The sequence below is a fragment of the Pantherophis guttatus genome, chromosome 3 (genome assembly GCF_059756535.1).
Source record: "Pantherophis guttatus breed Tessera chromosome 3, ASM5975653v1, whole genome shotgun sequence".
Classification (NCBI taxonomy): Eukaryota; Metazoa; Chordata; class Lepidosauria; order Squamata; family Colubridae; genus Pantherophis; species Pantherophis guttatus.
In genome coordinates, this window is record NC_142065.1 from 199,413,860 (window position 1) to 199,431,019 (window position 17,160).

Genomic DNA, 17,160 nt, shown 5'->3' on the forward strand with positions numbered 1-17,160 from the left:
CACCTTGGCAGTATGTCTCCTAAAGCAGGAGTCCCCAATCCAGGGGTGAAATGCTCCCGGTTTGGACCGGATCACCTGATCCAGTAGCGATGGCGGCGAGTAGTTCGGAGAACTGGTAGCAAAAATCCCTGTGTGCCCCCACCCTCCCATGCCCAGCTGAGCCACGCGATCATCAGAGGCTGGTTTCTTTACTTTTAAAAGCATTTTTTCTACAACCTCTTTGGCCAAAAAAATGCTTTTAAAAGTAAAATAAAAAAAGCCTCTGATGATTGTGCAGTTCAGCTTGGATCGTCAGAAGCTTTTAAAAGCATTTTTTTCTGCAACCTCTTCGGCTGAAGAGGTTGTAGGAAAAAAAATGCCTTTAAAAGCCTCTGGCGATCCCAGCTGAGTTGCCTGATCATCAGAGGCTTTTAAAAGCATTTTTTTCTGCAACCTCTTTGGCCGAAGAGGTTGTAGGAAAAATGCTTTTAAAACTAAAAAAAAAAAAAAAAGTTGGCCACGTCCTCCCAGTTACATTACCCCACCACCACCAAGCCACGCCCACAGAACCGATAGTAACAAATTTTAGATTTCACCCCTGCCCCAATCCCTGGGTTCCGGCCCACTTCCAGGCTGTGGCTTATTCGGAACTGGGCTGAGTGAGTGGTGGGCAAGCTCACATGCATACACGCAGCTTGACTTGTGTGAGCAGCAGGCTGGGTGTGTGCACACGCAGGCTGGCGTTCGTGCACACAAACGCGCAACTCCACTTACGCAAGTTGAGTTGTGCACGCATGCATGTGTGTGCCAGCCTACTGCTTACGTGGCCTGGTTCCCCTCTCCCCGGGCTGCCAAACTGCAAAGATTTGGGACCGCTTTTCTAATATGTTCCTTTTTCATTCGTGGACAACCCACTAAACCTTTGTTGAACACCAGATGACTGGAATCAAGACCGGCTCTTGACATTTCCCACAATCCTCCTGTTTTATACTCGATGAGAGGCATTGTCTGTCCATATTCAAGTCAGAAGCATTTACAAAGCTAACCGAAGGGTGCTCCAGGGTTGAAAGGATCTGCTCCTGACAACACCGTTGCCCAAGGGACATCTGATTGCTAAATTAATCAGATCTTCGGGGAGGCTTCTGGGAACATTGTGGAAAATTGGAATGGTGTTTCTCAAATCCATGTGCTCAACGTATATTATTTATAATAACAACCTCAACTATCCATAGAGAGGAGTTGCTCTGGTTCTGTCTCCCAACAACTCCCCCTGCTGTAGATCTGTATATTTTAAAGTGGATCCAATGTCACTGTATATGGACTTAGGCCAATATTCAAGAGTTTTGCCTGCTGCAAGGTACTCCAGGGCACAGGTGAAATCCAGCAGGTTCTGACAGATTCTGGAGAACCAGTAGCGGAAATTTTGAGTAGTTTGGAGAACCGGCAAATACCACCTCTGGCTGGCCTCAGAGTGGGGTGGGAATGGAGATTTTGCAGTATCCTTCCCCTGCCATGCCCACCAAGCCACGCCCACAGAACCGGTAGTAAGTTCACCACTGCTCCAGGGGGTTATTTCCAACCTTGGCAACTTTAAGACCTGTGGACTTCAACTCCCAGAATTCCCCAGCCACAGTTCTGAGAGTTGAAGTCCACAAGTCTTGAAGTTGCCAAGTTTGGACACTCTTGGCCCAAATTTTTCCTCTGGTTAAGTCACTTCTTCTGAGAAAGACCAAGTGAGTCAGAGGCTTTTGTGCAGGCCACTGATACAACATTGCTTTCCCCCAACTAATAAGTGTTTGCACCAGTTAAGGCTTCTAAGCATACAGCTCAGTGGTGGGTTTCAATTTTTTTTACTAATGGTTCTGTGGGCGTGGCTTGGTGGGTGTGGCATAGCTTGGGGGTGTGACATGGTGGGTGTGGCAGGGGAAGGATATTGCAAAATCTCCATTCCCACCCCACTCTGGGACCAGCCAGAGGTGGTATTTGCCGGTTCTCCAAACTACTCAAAATTTCTGCTACCGGTTCTCCAGAACTGGTCAGAACCTGCTGAAACCCACTTCTGGTACAGCTGCAAAAATTGAGACTTCTGTCTCCTTCACTGGCTATAGTCGAAACTGCCAGTTTAATTTTTTTTGGCCTGTGCCCATGAGCATGTGTGTGTATTTGTGGGTATGTACTGCTTATGCATACATGCTTTCAGTTACCACTCAAGCAGCTGGGGCATGTACAATAATTAGCAGTAGCTTGTAAGCTTCATACACCAAAGGCCTTTTATCAAGTAGCAACACTCTGCAAAGAAGTCGAAAGAGAAGTGTTGTTTTCTCACTGGCCACCCGCATCTCCAGAACAGCATTTATGATTAGGGCATGAGTGTTTTTAACAGGGAACTAAAATTTTGTTAGTCATTTGTATCTAAGAAGTTAAAAATAACAGTCACAAATTCTCACTGGATCAGACTCAGGATCTCATCAGTTTCTCAACATGCGAGTCATCTGAAAAACACCGTCTCTAAAATATTTGGTAGGTTCTGTAAGGCCAATGATCACATTGGCCAATTTTCAAAGTTCTAGTTAACAATATATTAGCATACCGTAGTTCTTTATTTCTCCCTCTAGCTGTTATCGGCGCGTCAGTTCTGCAGAAGAATGAGAAAGACATAATTACTGAAGATATTGCAAAAATGGTTTTAACGTCATTATTTGTAGGAAGTTAGCACCCACCCCTCTCCTAGAAAAATGAAATATTCTAGGAAATATTAAAAAGGCAGAATATTATATTTCCCTGGATGAGAAAAGGAGAAACATGTTTTTAAAAACAAAGCAGCTTCCTGCAGCTCCCTGTTCCCACCCCACTTCAGCTCCAGGGTGATGGGATTAAGGCATGGTCCTCAGTACATGATAGGATTAGCTTTCTACCCATTTTACCACACGGCACCTGGGAAGAGTACATCACCCAGCAAGGCTCAACCAAGCCAGGGACTCAAGAAGACAACCTACAAAGTTACCCCTGCATGGTCGCATGGGTGTCTGACAACCAATCAGGATACATTTCTTGCCACAGGAACAGGAAGCAAGGTCAAAGCCCAAAAGAGATTATAAATCTCTCAACCATGTGCTTTTTTGCCCAGGACATCAAAACCATGTGGTCCTGTCCACCATTAAAACCATCCTTCCAAGCAGTCTCCATGTTTCCAGTGTCTTTCTTCCCACTTGGAACTGAACCCAGATGGACATTTCTTTCAACAACTTTAAAATTCAAATTGGTAATTGTAAAATCTAGTCTATAAAATTCAGATCAAGTAATCAAATGGTGATGTGGGAGAAGATACTCGAGCGTGTCTTGGACTGCAAGGAGATCAAATCAGTCAATACTGTGAAGCATTGGACACAATTTAGCAACTGAACCACAAAAACAATGTCTGGTCTATAAAATTCATATCCAGTAATTGAATGGATCAGACATGCCTAAGGCCATGACCTAAATAGGGTGCTATGGAGCCAAAGATCAGCTGAAACAAACAAATAGGAGATGCTATATTTTAATACACATTTTTTTCCTTAATTGTGTATAATTCTCAGGAATTACAACACATGTTGCATACAATAATAAATTGTAAAAACACCTTTGGGACATTCAGGGAGTTAGCAGTTCCATTGGTCCATCGGCCTGCTATCAGATCCACCATCTGATCCAGTGGTGAAATCCAAATTTTTTTACTACCGGTTCTGTGGGCGTGGCTTGGTGGCCACGGTGTGGCTTGGTGGCCGTGGTGTGACTTGGTGGGCGTGGCTTAGTGGGCATGGCAGGGGAAGGATACTGCAAAATCCCCATTCCCTTCCCACTCCTGGGGGGGGGAGGATATTGCAAAATCTCCATTCCCACTCCACCCTGGGGCCAGCCAGAGGTGGTATTTGCCGGTTCTCCAAACTACTCAAAATTTCCGCTACCGGTTCTCCAGAACCTGTCAGAACCTGCTGGATTTCACCCCTGATCTGATCCAAACCAGACCTCAAGCCCAGTACTGTGAATTCTACATGGAAGCCAAGAAGATGTCCTCCCTCATGAATGACAGGTGACTTAAGGCTCATTGACCTAACTCCTTAGCTGACCCCACTGCTTGGCCTGCCTCTTGGATGTGGATGTCCACTGTGCCAACTTTCACTCTTCCAAACTTTCCAAAATGGGTGGTTTCTTCAGCAAATGAAATAAAATCATCTCTCCAGAGGTGCAGTCAGTATAATCCGCTGAGTCCCCACCCTGTTAAATGTGAAAGCTTATAACGATAAAATGAAATTGGCTGTCGTTCCTGAAAGAGCATTTAAGGGCTGGATTAGAGGCTTTGATTTTATTCTTGAGCAACATTTGACTCAATAAGTGTAAACATCTTGTTGGCTAATTAATGGGACCAGATGTTTTTGCAGTTCAAGGGAACCCATTGTCTGTCTGACTCTTGTCAATGGGAGTTGAGTTGATACTCCCATAGAAGAAGTGGAAGTGATCCGTCAATCTAACGCCGCCAAAGAAATTTGCTCCCCAAACAGTTAAAAATTGTCTGGAAAGCAAAAAAAGAAAAGAAAAGAAAAGAAAAGAAAAGAAAAGAAAAAAGAAAAGAAAAGAAAAGAAAAGAAAACAAAACAAAACAAACAATATGCCCACAAGCAAATCATGCTCCAATAAATTCAGTCAATACAGAATCCTTGCAGAAAATACAATTTAAGTTTTTAATTGCATCCATTTTTTAATAATGAAAAATTTAGTTTTGTATCTATTGCTGATTCCCCCCCCCCTCCCCTTATATCTGTTCTTCATCCTATTTCCTAGTTGGAACATATCTTTGAGTTAGAATGTTTTCAGAATTAGTGCATTTTAGTGCTATGCAGAAGTCTGCAAAACAGATGGCTGAAATTAGCCTGACTAGGTGGCTCAGTGGCCAAGACACTGAACTTGTCGATCAGAAAGTTCGGCGGTTCAAATCCCTAGTACAAGTCTCCTGTGTGAGCAGGGGGTTGGAGTAGATGACCTCCAAGGTCCCTTCCAACTCTGTTACTGTTAAAATTCTTGATAAAATTCAAGGATATATTTAGTTGAGGATTAAATGTTATAGGTCCCTGATCCTGCCTGGTATCTCATGAATGTGAACAAAAAAAAAAATCTACTAGGCTAAATTAGGGCCTAGGGCTAAATTAGGCTAAATTAGGGCCTAAACTCATGAGGAGTTTTTTAGGGGGAGGGAAATTTACATCCTATGTCCATGTATCTAATACGAACTTCTCATGATTTGCTGTAATCGTTCAGAAGTGTTTTTTAAAGAACGAATTGTAGTTCCAGATCTTTCTCTAAAATAAAAAGGCTGTGCTTGTGCAATGCAATTAGGAGATGTAGTTAGAGACAGTGTGAATGGTGGTCTGAAGAACTATCTATTCCAGACATTTTCATGCATGAATCAAAGAGAGGAACAACGTGTTTACATTAATACGGTAATGGTGCATTTGGATGAGTTTCAGGCACTGTCAGTATTTCCTTTAGAAAATTACTTTAGACACAGCTGTTCATCTGTATCTTTAAGATCTGGCAGAGAAGGCAGGTGTGGGTGCCATCAGCTAGGAGTCTACCAGAGGTGGGTTTCAGCAGGTTCTGACCAGTTCTGGAGAACCGGTAGTGGAAATTTTGAGTAGTTCGGAGAACCGGTAGTAAAAATTCTGACTGGCCTCGCCCCCATCTATTCTCTGCCTTCCAAGTCCCAGCTGATTGGGAAGAAATGGGGATTTTGCAGTAACCATCCCCTGGAGTGGGGTAGGAATGGAGATTTTACAGTATCCTTCCCCTGCCATGCCCACCAAGCCATGCCACTCCCACCAAGCCACACCCACAGAACCAGTAGTAAAAAATTTTGAAATCCACCACTGGAGTCTACACTTCGTGGGTCCCACAAGATATACCTTCTCAGCCATAGCATCAGAGGTGGGTTTCAGCAGGTTCTGACCAGTTCTGGAGAACCGGTAGCGGAAATTTTGAGTAGTTTGGAGAACTGGTAAATACCACCTCTGACTGGCCCCGCCCCCATCTATTCTCTGCCTCCCAAGTCCCAGCTGATAGGGAGGGAATGGGGATTTTGCAGTATCCTGCCACGCCCACCAAGCCACGCCCACCAAGCCATGCCACGCCCACCAAACCACACCCACAGAACTAGTAGTAAAAAATTTTGAAACCTACCACTGGGCTGGGGAGGGCAAAAGCTATTTTTTTTCCTTGTTTTCCACTTTGAAATCTTGGTGTGTCTTATACTCCGGTGCATTTTATAGTCCGAAAAATACGATACCCGGAAACTGTAAGGTCTAGTTCCAATTTAGGCATGAAAGCTGGTTGATGATTTTAAGCCAGTAACTCTCTTCTGTCCCAACTCACCTCACAAGGTTGTTTTTTGTTGGGAAAATAGGAGAAGGAAGGAATATTAGGAATATTTGCCACTGTGATAAGAAAGGCTGCCTGCATAATAGCCAGCACCTGGGCTACTGTGCCCTGTCCCTTTAATACCTCTGCCTAGCCAGCCCAGCTATAGGACTATGGGGCTCTCTGGGGTTTTGGAGCCCATCAACCTGGATATACTACATAAATGATCTCATGAGAGTTGCCTTGAGTTATTTAGAAAGTAATAAAGGCGAAATAAAAATCAAATAAGTACGTAAATAAACCAGGGGTGAAATTCAGCAGGTTCTGACAGGTTCTGGAGAACTGGTAGTGGAAATTTTGAGTAGTTTGGAGAACTAGCAAATACCATCTCTGGCTGGCCCCAGAGTGGGATGGGAATGGAAATTTTGCAATATCCTTCCCCCAGGAGTGGGGTGGGAATGGAGATTTTGCAATATCCTTCCCCCAGGAGTGGGGAGGGAATGGGGATTTTGCAATATCCTTCCCCCAGGAGTGGGGAGGGGATGGGGATTTTGCAATATCCTTCCTCCAGGAGTGGGGAGGGAATGGGGATTTTGCAATATCCTTCCCCCAGGAGTGGGGAGGGAATGGAGATTTTGCAATATCCTTCCCCCAGGAGTGGGGAGGGAATGGAGATTTTGCAATATCCTTCCCCCAGGAGTAGGGAGGGAATGGAGATTTTGCAATATCCTTCCTCCAGGAGTGGGGAGGGAATGGAGATTTTGCAATATCCTTCCCCCAGGAGTGGGGAGGGAATGGGGATTTTGCAGTATCTTTCCCCTGCCACGCCCACCAAGCCACACCACGTCCACCAAGCCACCCCCACAGTGGTAAAGTAGTAAAAAAAAAATTCCATTACTGAAATAAATTATCTAGTTGTTGATTGAACTACAGCTTTACAACAGTTGAATGATGCTTTTGCTCTGGCTGAGGCAATTACATCTATCTCCTTTCCAAAGAAGAGAAGCAGAAGGGCCATGAAAGAAAAGATATCTGGCTGGAATGGACACACTTTAAAGGAGCTTGGAGGAAGAAGTATTGCTATTCAGATCTCCATTGCTAGAAGCAAACATTGCTATTCAGGAAAGAAAAGTCGAGCCAGGCAGGAATCGAACCTGCAATCTTCTGATCCGTAGTCAGATACGTTATCCATTGCGCCACTGGCCCCGTGATAATCTATCCACTGATGCATCATTCGCCTTTGACAAAGAGGGATGTTGCCAAAGCATCTTAAGTGATAGAGGAGACAAGAGACAACTATACTGCTCAAGGCACAATGCTTTTGGATGCCTGCCATTTGAGAAGGCCACTGCAATTTGTGTGTGTGTGTGTGTGTGTGTGTGTGTGTGTGTGTATCTGAATCCTATGGGAAATTTAGCTTTGCTGAGCATACCCGTTTGCCTCAAGGCTGCTAAGCATCTCTAAAGTTGCTAAGTTGTAAGAATAAAAGAATAAAAAAGAATTACTACAAAATGGTATGGAGGTGGTACATAACTCCGGTTAGATTAAGCAATATGAATCAGCACTATTCAGATAACTGTTGGAGAGGTTGTGGGGAAAAAGGAACGTATTTACATATGTGGTGGGATTGTAAATTTGTGCAAAAATTGTGGAAGATGGTGTTTAAGGAAATAGAAGAAATTGTAGGAATAAAGGTAGAAGAGGCACCAAAGGTAGCATTACTCTCACTATTGGAAGATATAAAATGTAAAAAAGAGACTAAAGAATTGATAATAAATTTGTTGACCGCAGCAAGGCTAATGATTTCTAGGAACTGGAAGATACAAGGTGTTTATAATTTGGAAGAATGGTATAAGGAGGTATGGGATATTGCCATAAATGATAAATTGACTTGCAATATTAAAGTAAGGAGGGGCATAATGAAGGTAAACAATTTCAATGGAATCTGGAAACCATTCCTAATATATGTGTTTTCTGGAGGAAGAGGGATACCACCACCAGAAGAAGCTTTAAGTTTCTGGAAGCAGGAATGATCCCGAGGGGTGGGGGAGCACTTGTTGATTGTTTGTATTCTGTATATTGTTATATATTATATATTATGATTCATGTATGTTATGTATGCTAATTTCTTTTTTTTTTATATGTTAATAATAAAAAAATATGGAAAAAAAATAAAGTTGCTCTGTTGCAATGGGAACACCCCACTTCTGTGGGATAAAGAGGACTGTGAGGGTAGACCCAAAGCCCTTGAACATTTTTAGATGGTCAAGGGATGAGCGACTTGTATACTACCAAATGCACTCAGTGGCATTCTAGAATTTAACTTGCTGTTTTTAAATTTTTATTTATTTATTTAGTTAGTTAGTTAGTCATTCATTCATTCATTCATTCATTTATTTCATCAAGCATGTATTTTATGACAGATACATAAAGCTATGCTGTGCGATCGTCAGAACCTTTTTTTTTTTTACTTTTTTAAAGCATATTTTTACTACTGGCTCGGGTGAATAGGTAGTAAAAAAATGCTCAAAAAAAGTTTTTAAAAGGCTCCAACAGCTGTGCCACGCGATCATCGGAACCTTTTTTTTTTTTTACTTTTTAAAAGCATTTTTTACTACCTATTCACCTGAACCGGTAGTAAAAATGCCTAAAAAGTTAAAAAAAAAAAGTTGTGACGATCAGCTGAGCGACGCGCCATTTTTGGAACCTTTTTAAAAAACTTTTTAAAGCATTTTTAACTACAAGTTCTGGAGAACCGGTAGTAAAAAAAATGCTTAAAAAAATAAAAAAACAAGTTCCAATAATCACGCGTTGCTCAGCTGATTGTCGGAACTTTTCTTTTTTTTTTTACATTTTTTACTACCGGTTCAGTCGATCCGGCCCGAACCAGTAGCATTTCACCCCTGCCTTTAGCTCTGATTGCTCCTGGAATTCCTATTTCTTTCAGGTGTGGCAAGAATCCTGCTAAAACGTTACTTCCCCTTCACAAAGCAGACGGACTTTCTTGAATAACGTTGTCACTATATTTTGTTTATTTTGCTGTTTCTCTAAACACTGATGGAACAAAGCAAGCCAGTTCCAGCATATTCACTATACCCCAGCTGCTCCCTGAGACAAATTATGGTGTTCATTTCTCCTGGATGCTTGATTAATTACTGAAATTATCTGAAGAACAATTTCAGCCTCTCTTCTTCATATAAGTAACATGACCCATGGACCCACAGGAACTTCCCATTGGGAAACCTGATCAACACTTGCAATCATAAAGAAGCATATTAGATAAATGAGGCCGGATTGCGGTGATTGGGTGAGATTCAGATGGAATATTAAGGATATTAAAGACTATTAGAGAAACAAAACTGAAGGCAACACTCTGGAATGCCTTGAGCAATTTCAACCAAACTTGGTACACAGATGACTTATTCTGTGGAAACAAATACTGTGGGAGTAAGACACTCCTAACACCCCTCGGGGTGTGTGTGTTCTGTTAAGATACAGCATGTTCTGCCTTAAAATGGCTTCTACTGGACTGCCTTAAAATGATTTCTACTGTACAGCACAGTGGAGTTGCCATGGTAACGGCTTCACAGTACTCCAAAAGGGAGCTCCTTCTGGTAAGGGGGAAAATCCAACATTAGAAATTACGTTTGGTCCGGACATTTTCAACAAGGCTTTGATTATTCTTGAGGACAAATGTATGGCCATGATCAATAAAACATTACTGCCACTCAGCCTGCCTGAACCTCTATAAGACCAACATGACATACTTCACGCAGATTACATACGAGAAAAGAACTACAACGTCGAAAATCTTAGTGCATATATCTCAGACAAGAAGCCACTTCTAAATCAAGATCAGAAAAAAGCATCCCAAATAAACATTTATTTCATTTTATTTATTTTATTTTATTAATCATATTTCTATGCCGCCCACATAGATCAGCTAGCAAAGTAACCAGTTGGTATCATTTTACTTGACACTTCTGGGGGCACAGGGAAAACATTTTTAACTAATTTAATTCTTGCCGAAATCAGGGCTCAAGGTAAAATTGCTCTTCCTGTCTAACACAAGACTGGGATAAATAAATACCAGGTTATCAGCTAGTCCATGAATAAAAATCTGGAATAAAACTCAGCCATTGAGAAAAAGGAGAATCCATAATGAATGGACAATAGAACAGATCTTGCTTTAAAGGGGGGGGGAAGGTTTCTGGATTATCCCAAAATTAAAGAATAGAGCAGCTGCAAAAGACCACAGTCAGAGAACTTTCAAAATACAAAACCACTAACAGTAGGAGTTTCAAAAGAGAATTTTGTCCAGGCATCCCTTTTTGTTTGTAGGTCATAATATAATCAGTGGGCAAAACTAAACATTCTGTTAACCTCCATGCATCTCCCTGTTTTTACAAACCATATGGCTCAACATGGTTTCTCCCAATGCCTTTGCCTTCTCGCATGTTAAAAATTGCAATTCAGCAGCTCCTATAGGAAGAGTTGGGGGGGGGGTGGAGATGGGGTTCCACTCCAGTGATGGGTTTCAAATTTTTTTACTACTGGTTCTGTGGGTGTGGCTTGGTGGGCGTGGCATGGCTTGGTGGGTGTGGCTTGGTGGGCATGGCAGGGGAAAGATACTTAATTGCTTAACGCATCGTAAGCCGCCCTGAGTCTCCGGAGAAGGGCGGCATATAAATCAAATTAATAAAGTAATAAATTAATTAAAAAAAACTGTAAAATCTCCATTCCCTCCCCACTCCAGGTTACTGCAAAATCCCCATTTCCTCCTGATCAACTGGGATTCGGGAGGCAGAGAATAGATGGGGGCAGGGGCGGGGCCAGTCAGAATTTTTACTACCGGTTCTCCAAACTACTCAAAATTTCCGCTACCGGTTCTCCAGAACTGGTCAGAACCTGCTGAAACCCACCTCTGTTCCACTCCCAAGGCTTTAGTGAAGGAGCCATGCAGGTCTAAATCTTCTGAGACTTTCCACCCCAGATTTAGATGAATATGTGTTTTGGACAATTCTCTGCCTTCTCCCTTGGACTTCAAATCTTCTTACAAAGAATGAAGATGAAAAGTGGGAAAAGGCAGGAAAATGGGAAAATAGAACATGCTAAAGACAGATGTGATGACCAGGGGCGTGGCACAAAAGCAACACAGCCAGAGAACAGGTCTAACTGCCCTTTATTGATCCAACTTTGCCCCCAAACGTCCCCAAAACACGCAAAACGTCCCTTCAGCAGCCTCTGGCTGCGAGTAATCCAGTATGTGAATCCAGTAATCCAGATTAATCCAGTTGTGAATGTTCCAAGACTGGAAGTTTTTAAGAAGATGTTTGATAACCATTTGTCTGAAATGGTATAGGGTTTCTTGCCTGAGGAGGGGGTTGGACTAGAAGACCTCCAAGGTCCCTTCCAACTCTGTTATCTGTTATTCTGCTCTACATCTGCTCATTCTGAATGGGTTACGTTGCTACTCCCCTTGCATCTGATGGTTCTTTATTCTGAAAGCGTACAGACTGTTCTCTATCAAGCACACCCTGACAGCCCAAGACTTTTTGATTCCCTGGCCAGTTTTTCCCTGCTCTGCAATTTGACCGTCTGACTTAATTTCACACATCAGCCAAAAATGCACGTGTCAGCAAAAAACCTGCAAGTTCTCCAAAACATGGTTCAGGCTAAATCTTGCTTAATTAGAGGCTTGCTTCTGAACTGCCATTCTTAACTGATGCTTAACCACCCTCTGCTTTCTGATGACTTCTTATGGGTTGTCCTCCTCTCAAATGTTTTAACCTGCACAGAATGCTAATTCCAGAATAACTCTAGAACTCAGTGGGATTAGAAAGGCAACTAATGATGGTTTTGTGGTGCTGTTGTACTTTATTTATTAAAACATTTAAAGAAACGGAATAAATAGCTACATTAAAAAAAAGAAGATAGAAACAGATACAATAGATAAGAAGAATAGAACAGAACAGAACAGAACAGAACAGAACAGAACAGAAGAATAGAATAGAATAGAATAGAATAGAATAGAATAGAATAGAATAGAATAGAATAGAATAGAATAGAATAGAATAGAATAGAATTCTTTATTGGCCAAGTGTGATTGGACACACAAGGAATTTGTCTCCGGTGCGTAAACTCTCAGTGTACATACAAGCAACAAATGATAAATCATGATCATAGTCATCATAAAAATACATTCATCATGAATCATTAGTTACAACACTTAATGACTTTTCAGTAAAGTATACACTTGAAGGAAAAAATGTATCAGGAGTTTCTTTTGCTGGTTAGCATATTGGGACAGTTGACACTCTCATTATACCTTGGTGATATTTGCATCAATATACAGTAGTGGCCAAAATTGTGGAAACCTTTTGGGAAAAGTGTATTTTTGAGATTTGATGGCTAATAACACCACTTTTTTTTTTTTAGAGTTTCAAGATAATCATATTACACTGCTGGAATAGCTTGGGAATAGCCCAGACCTTAACCCAATTGAAAATCTATGGAGCTGACTAAAGAAACTTGTTAGTCAGAAGCGACCCAGCAATAAAACCCAGTTTATAGAAGCAATTATTCAATCTTAGTTTCGCATTATAACAGCTGCAGAACTAAAAGACTTGGTTCACTCCGCGGGAAGATGTTGTAAAGCCGTAATTCATGCTAAAGATTACCCAACTAAGTATTAACTGACATGATGTTAATTTTTGTATATCTCGTTTTTTTTCTACATGTTTTACTTTTCTTCTTTAAACTGTAACTGCTATTCTAATAGCAAATCCTTCATAAAAGTTATTGCATTACATTCTTGATTAAATTATCTTTCCATTGATATTTAATTTTATGATACTTCTCAAAAAAAAAAAAGTGGTGTTATTAGCTAGTTTTAGAAAATACACATTTCCCAAAAGGTTTCCACAATTTTGACCACTACTGTAATAATATTGGGATGATTGACACTCCCATTATACCATGGTGATATTTGTATCAATATAATAAACATTGAAATGTTTGAATTACTGTCTTCATGTCACTCGTTTGTCTCTTAAAACCCCACTCCAGAACCTAAATTGGATTATAAAGACACCAAACAACACGAAGTTGTTTGAAGAGGTGGTGGTGTTTGAACATCATTGAGGAAAACACTGATACTGGATTGTGATGTTGTGTGATGTTTGAAGTTCTGGTTCATTTAGGGACATCTTGGTAGGAACAAGGCTATAAATAGTACAATATTCAATACAGGCCTTACTTCCGTCAGCTCCCACTCGGTTGAGTCTAAAATGAACTAAGTTTATGAGCTGCTCGAAAGAATTTAAAAGCTGTGCCTTTTTCACGATTGGTGGCACAAATCTCTCCATACCACACACTCACATGTATAAAACTCCTGTGAAATGAAAGAGCTGGGTCTTTATGACGTCATAGAATTGATCCTGCATTTATTTGCCTTTCTAGTTAGATTTCCTCCTGTCTTCCTACACCTTAAGCCGGCAAACACTGACTTGTTATTTTCAAATAGCTGTTTCTAAAGTACTAAACAAGACTGTTGTTGGAAAAAAAGAGCCATCTTTTTTTCCCCCACAAGTCGGGGAAAGAAAATGCTAGGGTATACAAGGACTTAATTGTTTGGATGGTTCAGTCTGTAATGTTGCCTGAGTTTTCCCATTGGTCTCCCACAGGTATGTTTTAAGAAAACTAATTTTGTGGTTTTGGGCTCAGTTTAAGACTGCTTTAAAAGTAGAAGAGTTTTGAAATTCACAGGGAGAGGAGAGGGATACACACAGACACACACAGACACACACCAGTGGTGAAATTCAAATTTTTTTTACTACTGTTCTGTGGGTGTGGCTTGGTGGGCGTGGCTTGGCAGGCACAGCAGGGGAAGGATACTGCAAAATCTCCATTCCTACCCCACTTCAGGGGAAGAAAACTGCAAAATCCCCATTCCCTCCCCACTCCTGGGGGAAGGATATTGCAAAATCCCCCATTCCCTCCCCACTTCTGGGGGAAGGATATTGCAAAATCTCCATTCCTACCCCATTCTGGGGCCAGCTGGAGGCGGCATTTGCCGGTTCTCCGAACTACTCAAAATTGCCTCTACTAGTTCTCCAGAACTTGTCAGAACCTGCTGAATTTCACTACTGACACATACATACATACACATACACACAAATCTTACATTTGCAATTATGCTAGAAAATGATGTGTTCTATAGCTGTCCAGCTAAAATCAGAAGAATACGGGTAGTCCTGGGTTTACAAAAGTTACAACAGACCGTTAAAAGTTACAATGGCACTGAAAAACAACTGCAGTGGTTCATTTTGTTTTTCTTGCCTAAATGTAGAACTTTTTTCACCATTAAATAGCTCGTCTGCCAGTTCCTTCAGAACCTAAGAAGCTTCTTCAGCTCTGACAGGATAGTGGTCAGAGCTGGAGAAGCTTCTTGGATGAGAAGTGAAGCCTTCAAAGAAAACCCAGAAAGTCCAGTTGGCTCTTGAAAAAGCACCTTTGGGAAAACCATGACCTGGATGACTGAGAATCTCCGTAGACACACTGTCTATCTATAGATGGTGATGCCCATGAAGCTGGTTGAAAGAATCTCACCAAGCCGTTTGGTAGAACATAACAAAGGCAGCTTCTGAAATATGAAATGACCATCCCATTAATTACAAGGATGTCCTTCTGGCTCTCTCTCTCCCTTGAAGTCCTTATCTTCTGCTCTTCTTCCTGCTGGAGGATAGGTCAGGGAGTTTGTAAGGAGTCTATTGTCAAACTAATTGATTGCCCCTGGGGGAAACTTGAGTTCAGAAGCAGAGGCCCCTGCTGGGTCAATAGAGGTCAGGCACATCAAAGAGGAAATAGATGTGTTCCATCAGGGGTGGGAATGACAGAAGTCATTGACACTTGAAGTTGCCAGGGCTGTCTTCCATTGTGGGACAGGAAGCAAGACAAGAATCTGCTAAAAGAAAAGCTTAGCAAGAGATAAAGATATACAGTATACACATGGATTTTAACTTCTTTGTTCACTACCATGCCCACCATTTCTTCCTCTTCTGTCTCCTCCTCCTCCTCCTCCTCCTCTTCCTCCTCCTCCTCCTCCTCCCCTTTTATTGTTAGAGGTTGTAAGATTTTCTTGCTAAACTACCTTGATGGATTCACTGTATCCTGTGAATTAGGGAGGGAAGCACCATTTGGTGATCTGCCTCATGCGCTAAAATGCCTCCCCACCCCACCCCCACCCCCGGCTCTTTATGATTTATTTATTTATTTATTTATTTATTTATTTATTTATTTATTTATTTATTTATTTATTTATTTTTCAGATTTCTATACCGCCCTTCTCCTTTCGGACTCAGGGCGGTGAACAGCCAAGATAAAAAACATTTATACAACAAAAGTTAAAAATAGATTTAAAATAATTAAATAAATTTGGCCCGTAATTTAAAACATTTCAATTAAAATCCATATCAAATTATAAAACCAACCATAAAATCAGGACAGCCCGGCTAACTGAAAAAAATAGGTTTTTAGGGCCCGACGAAAAGTCCGGAGGTCGGAGCTCAAGAGACGCCCCCAGTTTGAACAAACAGATATATACATATATGCCATGCTTGGTAAATAAAGGTTAGGTTCAAAATAAACACCTCCTTTTGAAATACATGCATTGACATATTTTATTCTAGACGTTTCTGAGGCATCCAGAAAAAGCTGGATTGGACTTCTCCTTATTTTGCAGAAGCAAACTCCCATCAAGGTAGCATGAAATATTTTAAACAGTCCTTAAAGAAGAGAGATGTATCTTAGATTTTTGTAAACCATTGATTTCTTTCTTATTATAATAATTATTATAATTCATCTCATCACTAGAACTGGAATGGGAAAACTTGTAAATAAACAAATGTTTTAGCTATGCATGGTTTCTTGCTTGTTTTTAAAGGAGATTTTTTTTTACTTACAACAAAACTATATTTAATGAGTGTTTGCAGAGCACATACTGGTATTTATTTCAGTACAGTAGGGGGAGAGGGAGAGAGAGTGGGGGGGGGAGAGGGAGAGGGAGAGGGAGAGAGAAAGAGAGATATCTTTACCCCTTTACAAAATACATCGGCTACTGTACATGAAATAAATATTTGCTCTGCAAATACTCATCAAAGATAATTTTATTGTAAGTAAAACAAAAAAAAAGTCTCCGTTAAAAGTAACAAAAGCAACAGATGGAAAAGATTTTATTAATACAATTTTGCTTAGAAGAGCTTCCAGTCCAGAATTTGAAATGCAGGCAATTGAATTAGTAGCTACATGTAAATTTGCTATAAAGACTAGTTTTCAAGAAGAATTCTGGAAATTAGTTGCACTGTAGAAGAATGTTGGCTAAGTATGCTCCTCTCCCCATGTTTCAAAATCTTTGTCTAATAACATAGGAAATTTATTTGTTTGTTTTACCTAAGTTTCCTGGTAAATGACACAAAAATTACAAACATCCATATGCAGAGGCTTACAAGTCATTGTGTCCCGGATGAGTTTGGGCAATTAATAATTGCTAGCGTGGGATATTTTTTCCCTCCTATCCTATATTCTGTTTCTCCAGATCCCTTTTGCATTAAAGAATGCAAACTGAATCTGAAAAACTTTTCCTACCATCAATTACATATTTTAACTTCTCAACTACAAAATTGGGGCTGCATTCCACAATGGTTGTTTCCGATATGTCAGCTTGGCTTACAAGACCAATCATTTAGGCTGGTTATTTCTTGTCCATTTCTGAATTATAAAAACCTAAAATCT

At 40.9% G+C, this 17,160-nt stretch overlaps 1 long non-coding RNA gene and 1 other non-coding gene across 2 annotated transcripts; one reads left to right on the forward strand and one right to left on the reverse strand.

The window, feature by feature from the left end:
- Nucleotides 1-7,502: 7,502 nt before the first annotated feature.
- Nucleotides 7,503-7,575, reverse strand: TRNAR-ACG (transfer RNA arginine (anticodon ACG)). Its single transcript has one exon. It is a non-coding gene; the product is annotated as a tRNA-Arg (tRNA).
- A 6,273-nt stretch (nucleotides 7,576-13,848) lies between these two features.
- LOC117668389 (uncharacterized) lies at nucleotides 13,849-16,180 on the forward strand. The gene is made up of 2 exons (XR_004592270.3): nucleotides 13,849-14,054; nucleotides 16,059-16,180. It is a non-coding gene; the product is annotated as an uncharacterized LOC117668389 (long non-coding RNA).
- Nucleotides 16,181-17,160: the final 980 nt, after the last annotated feature.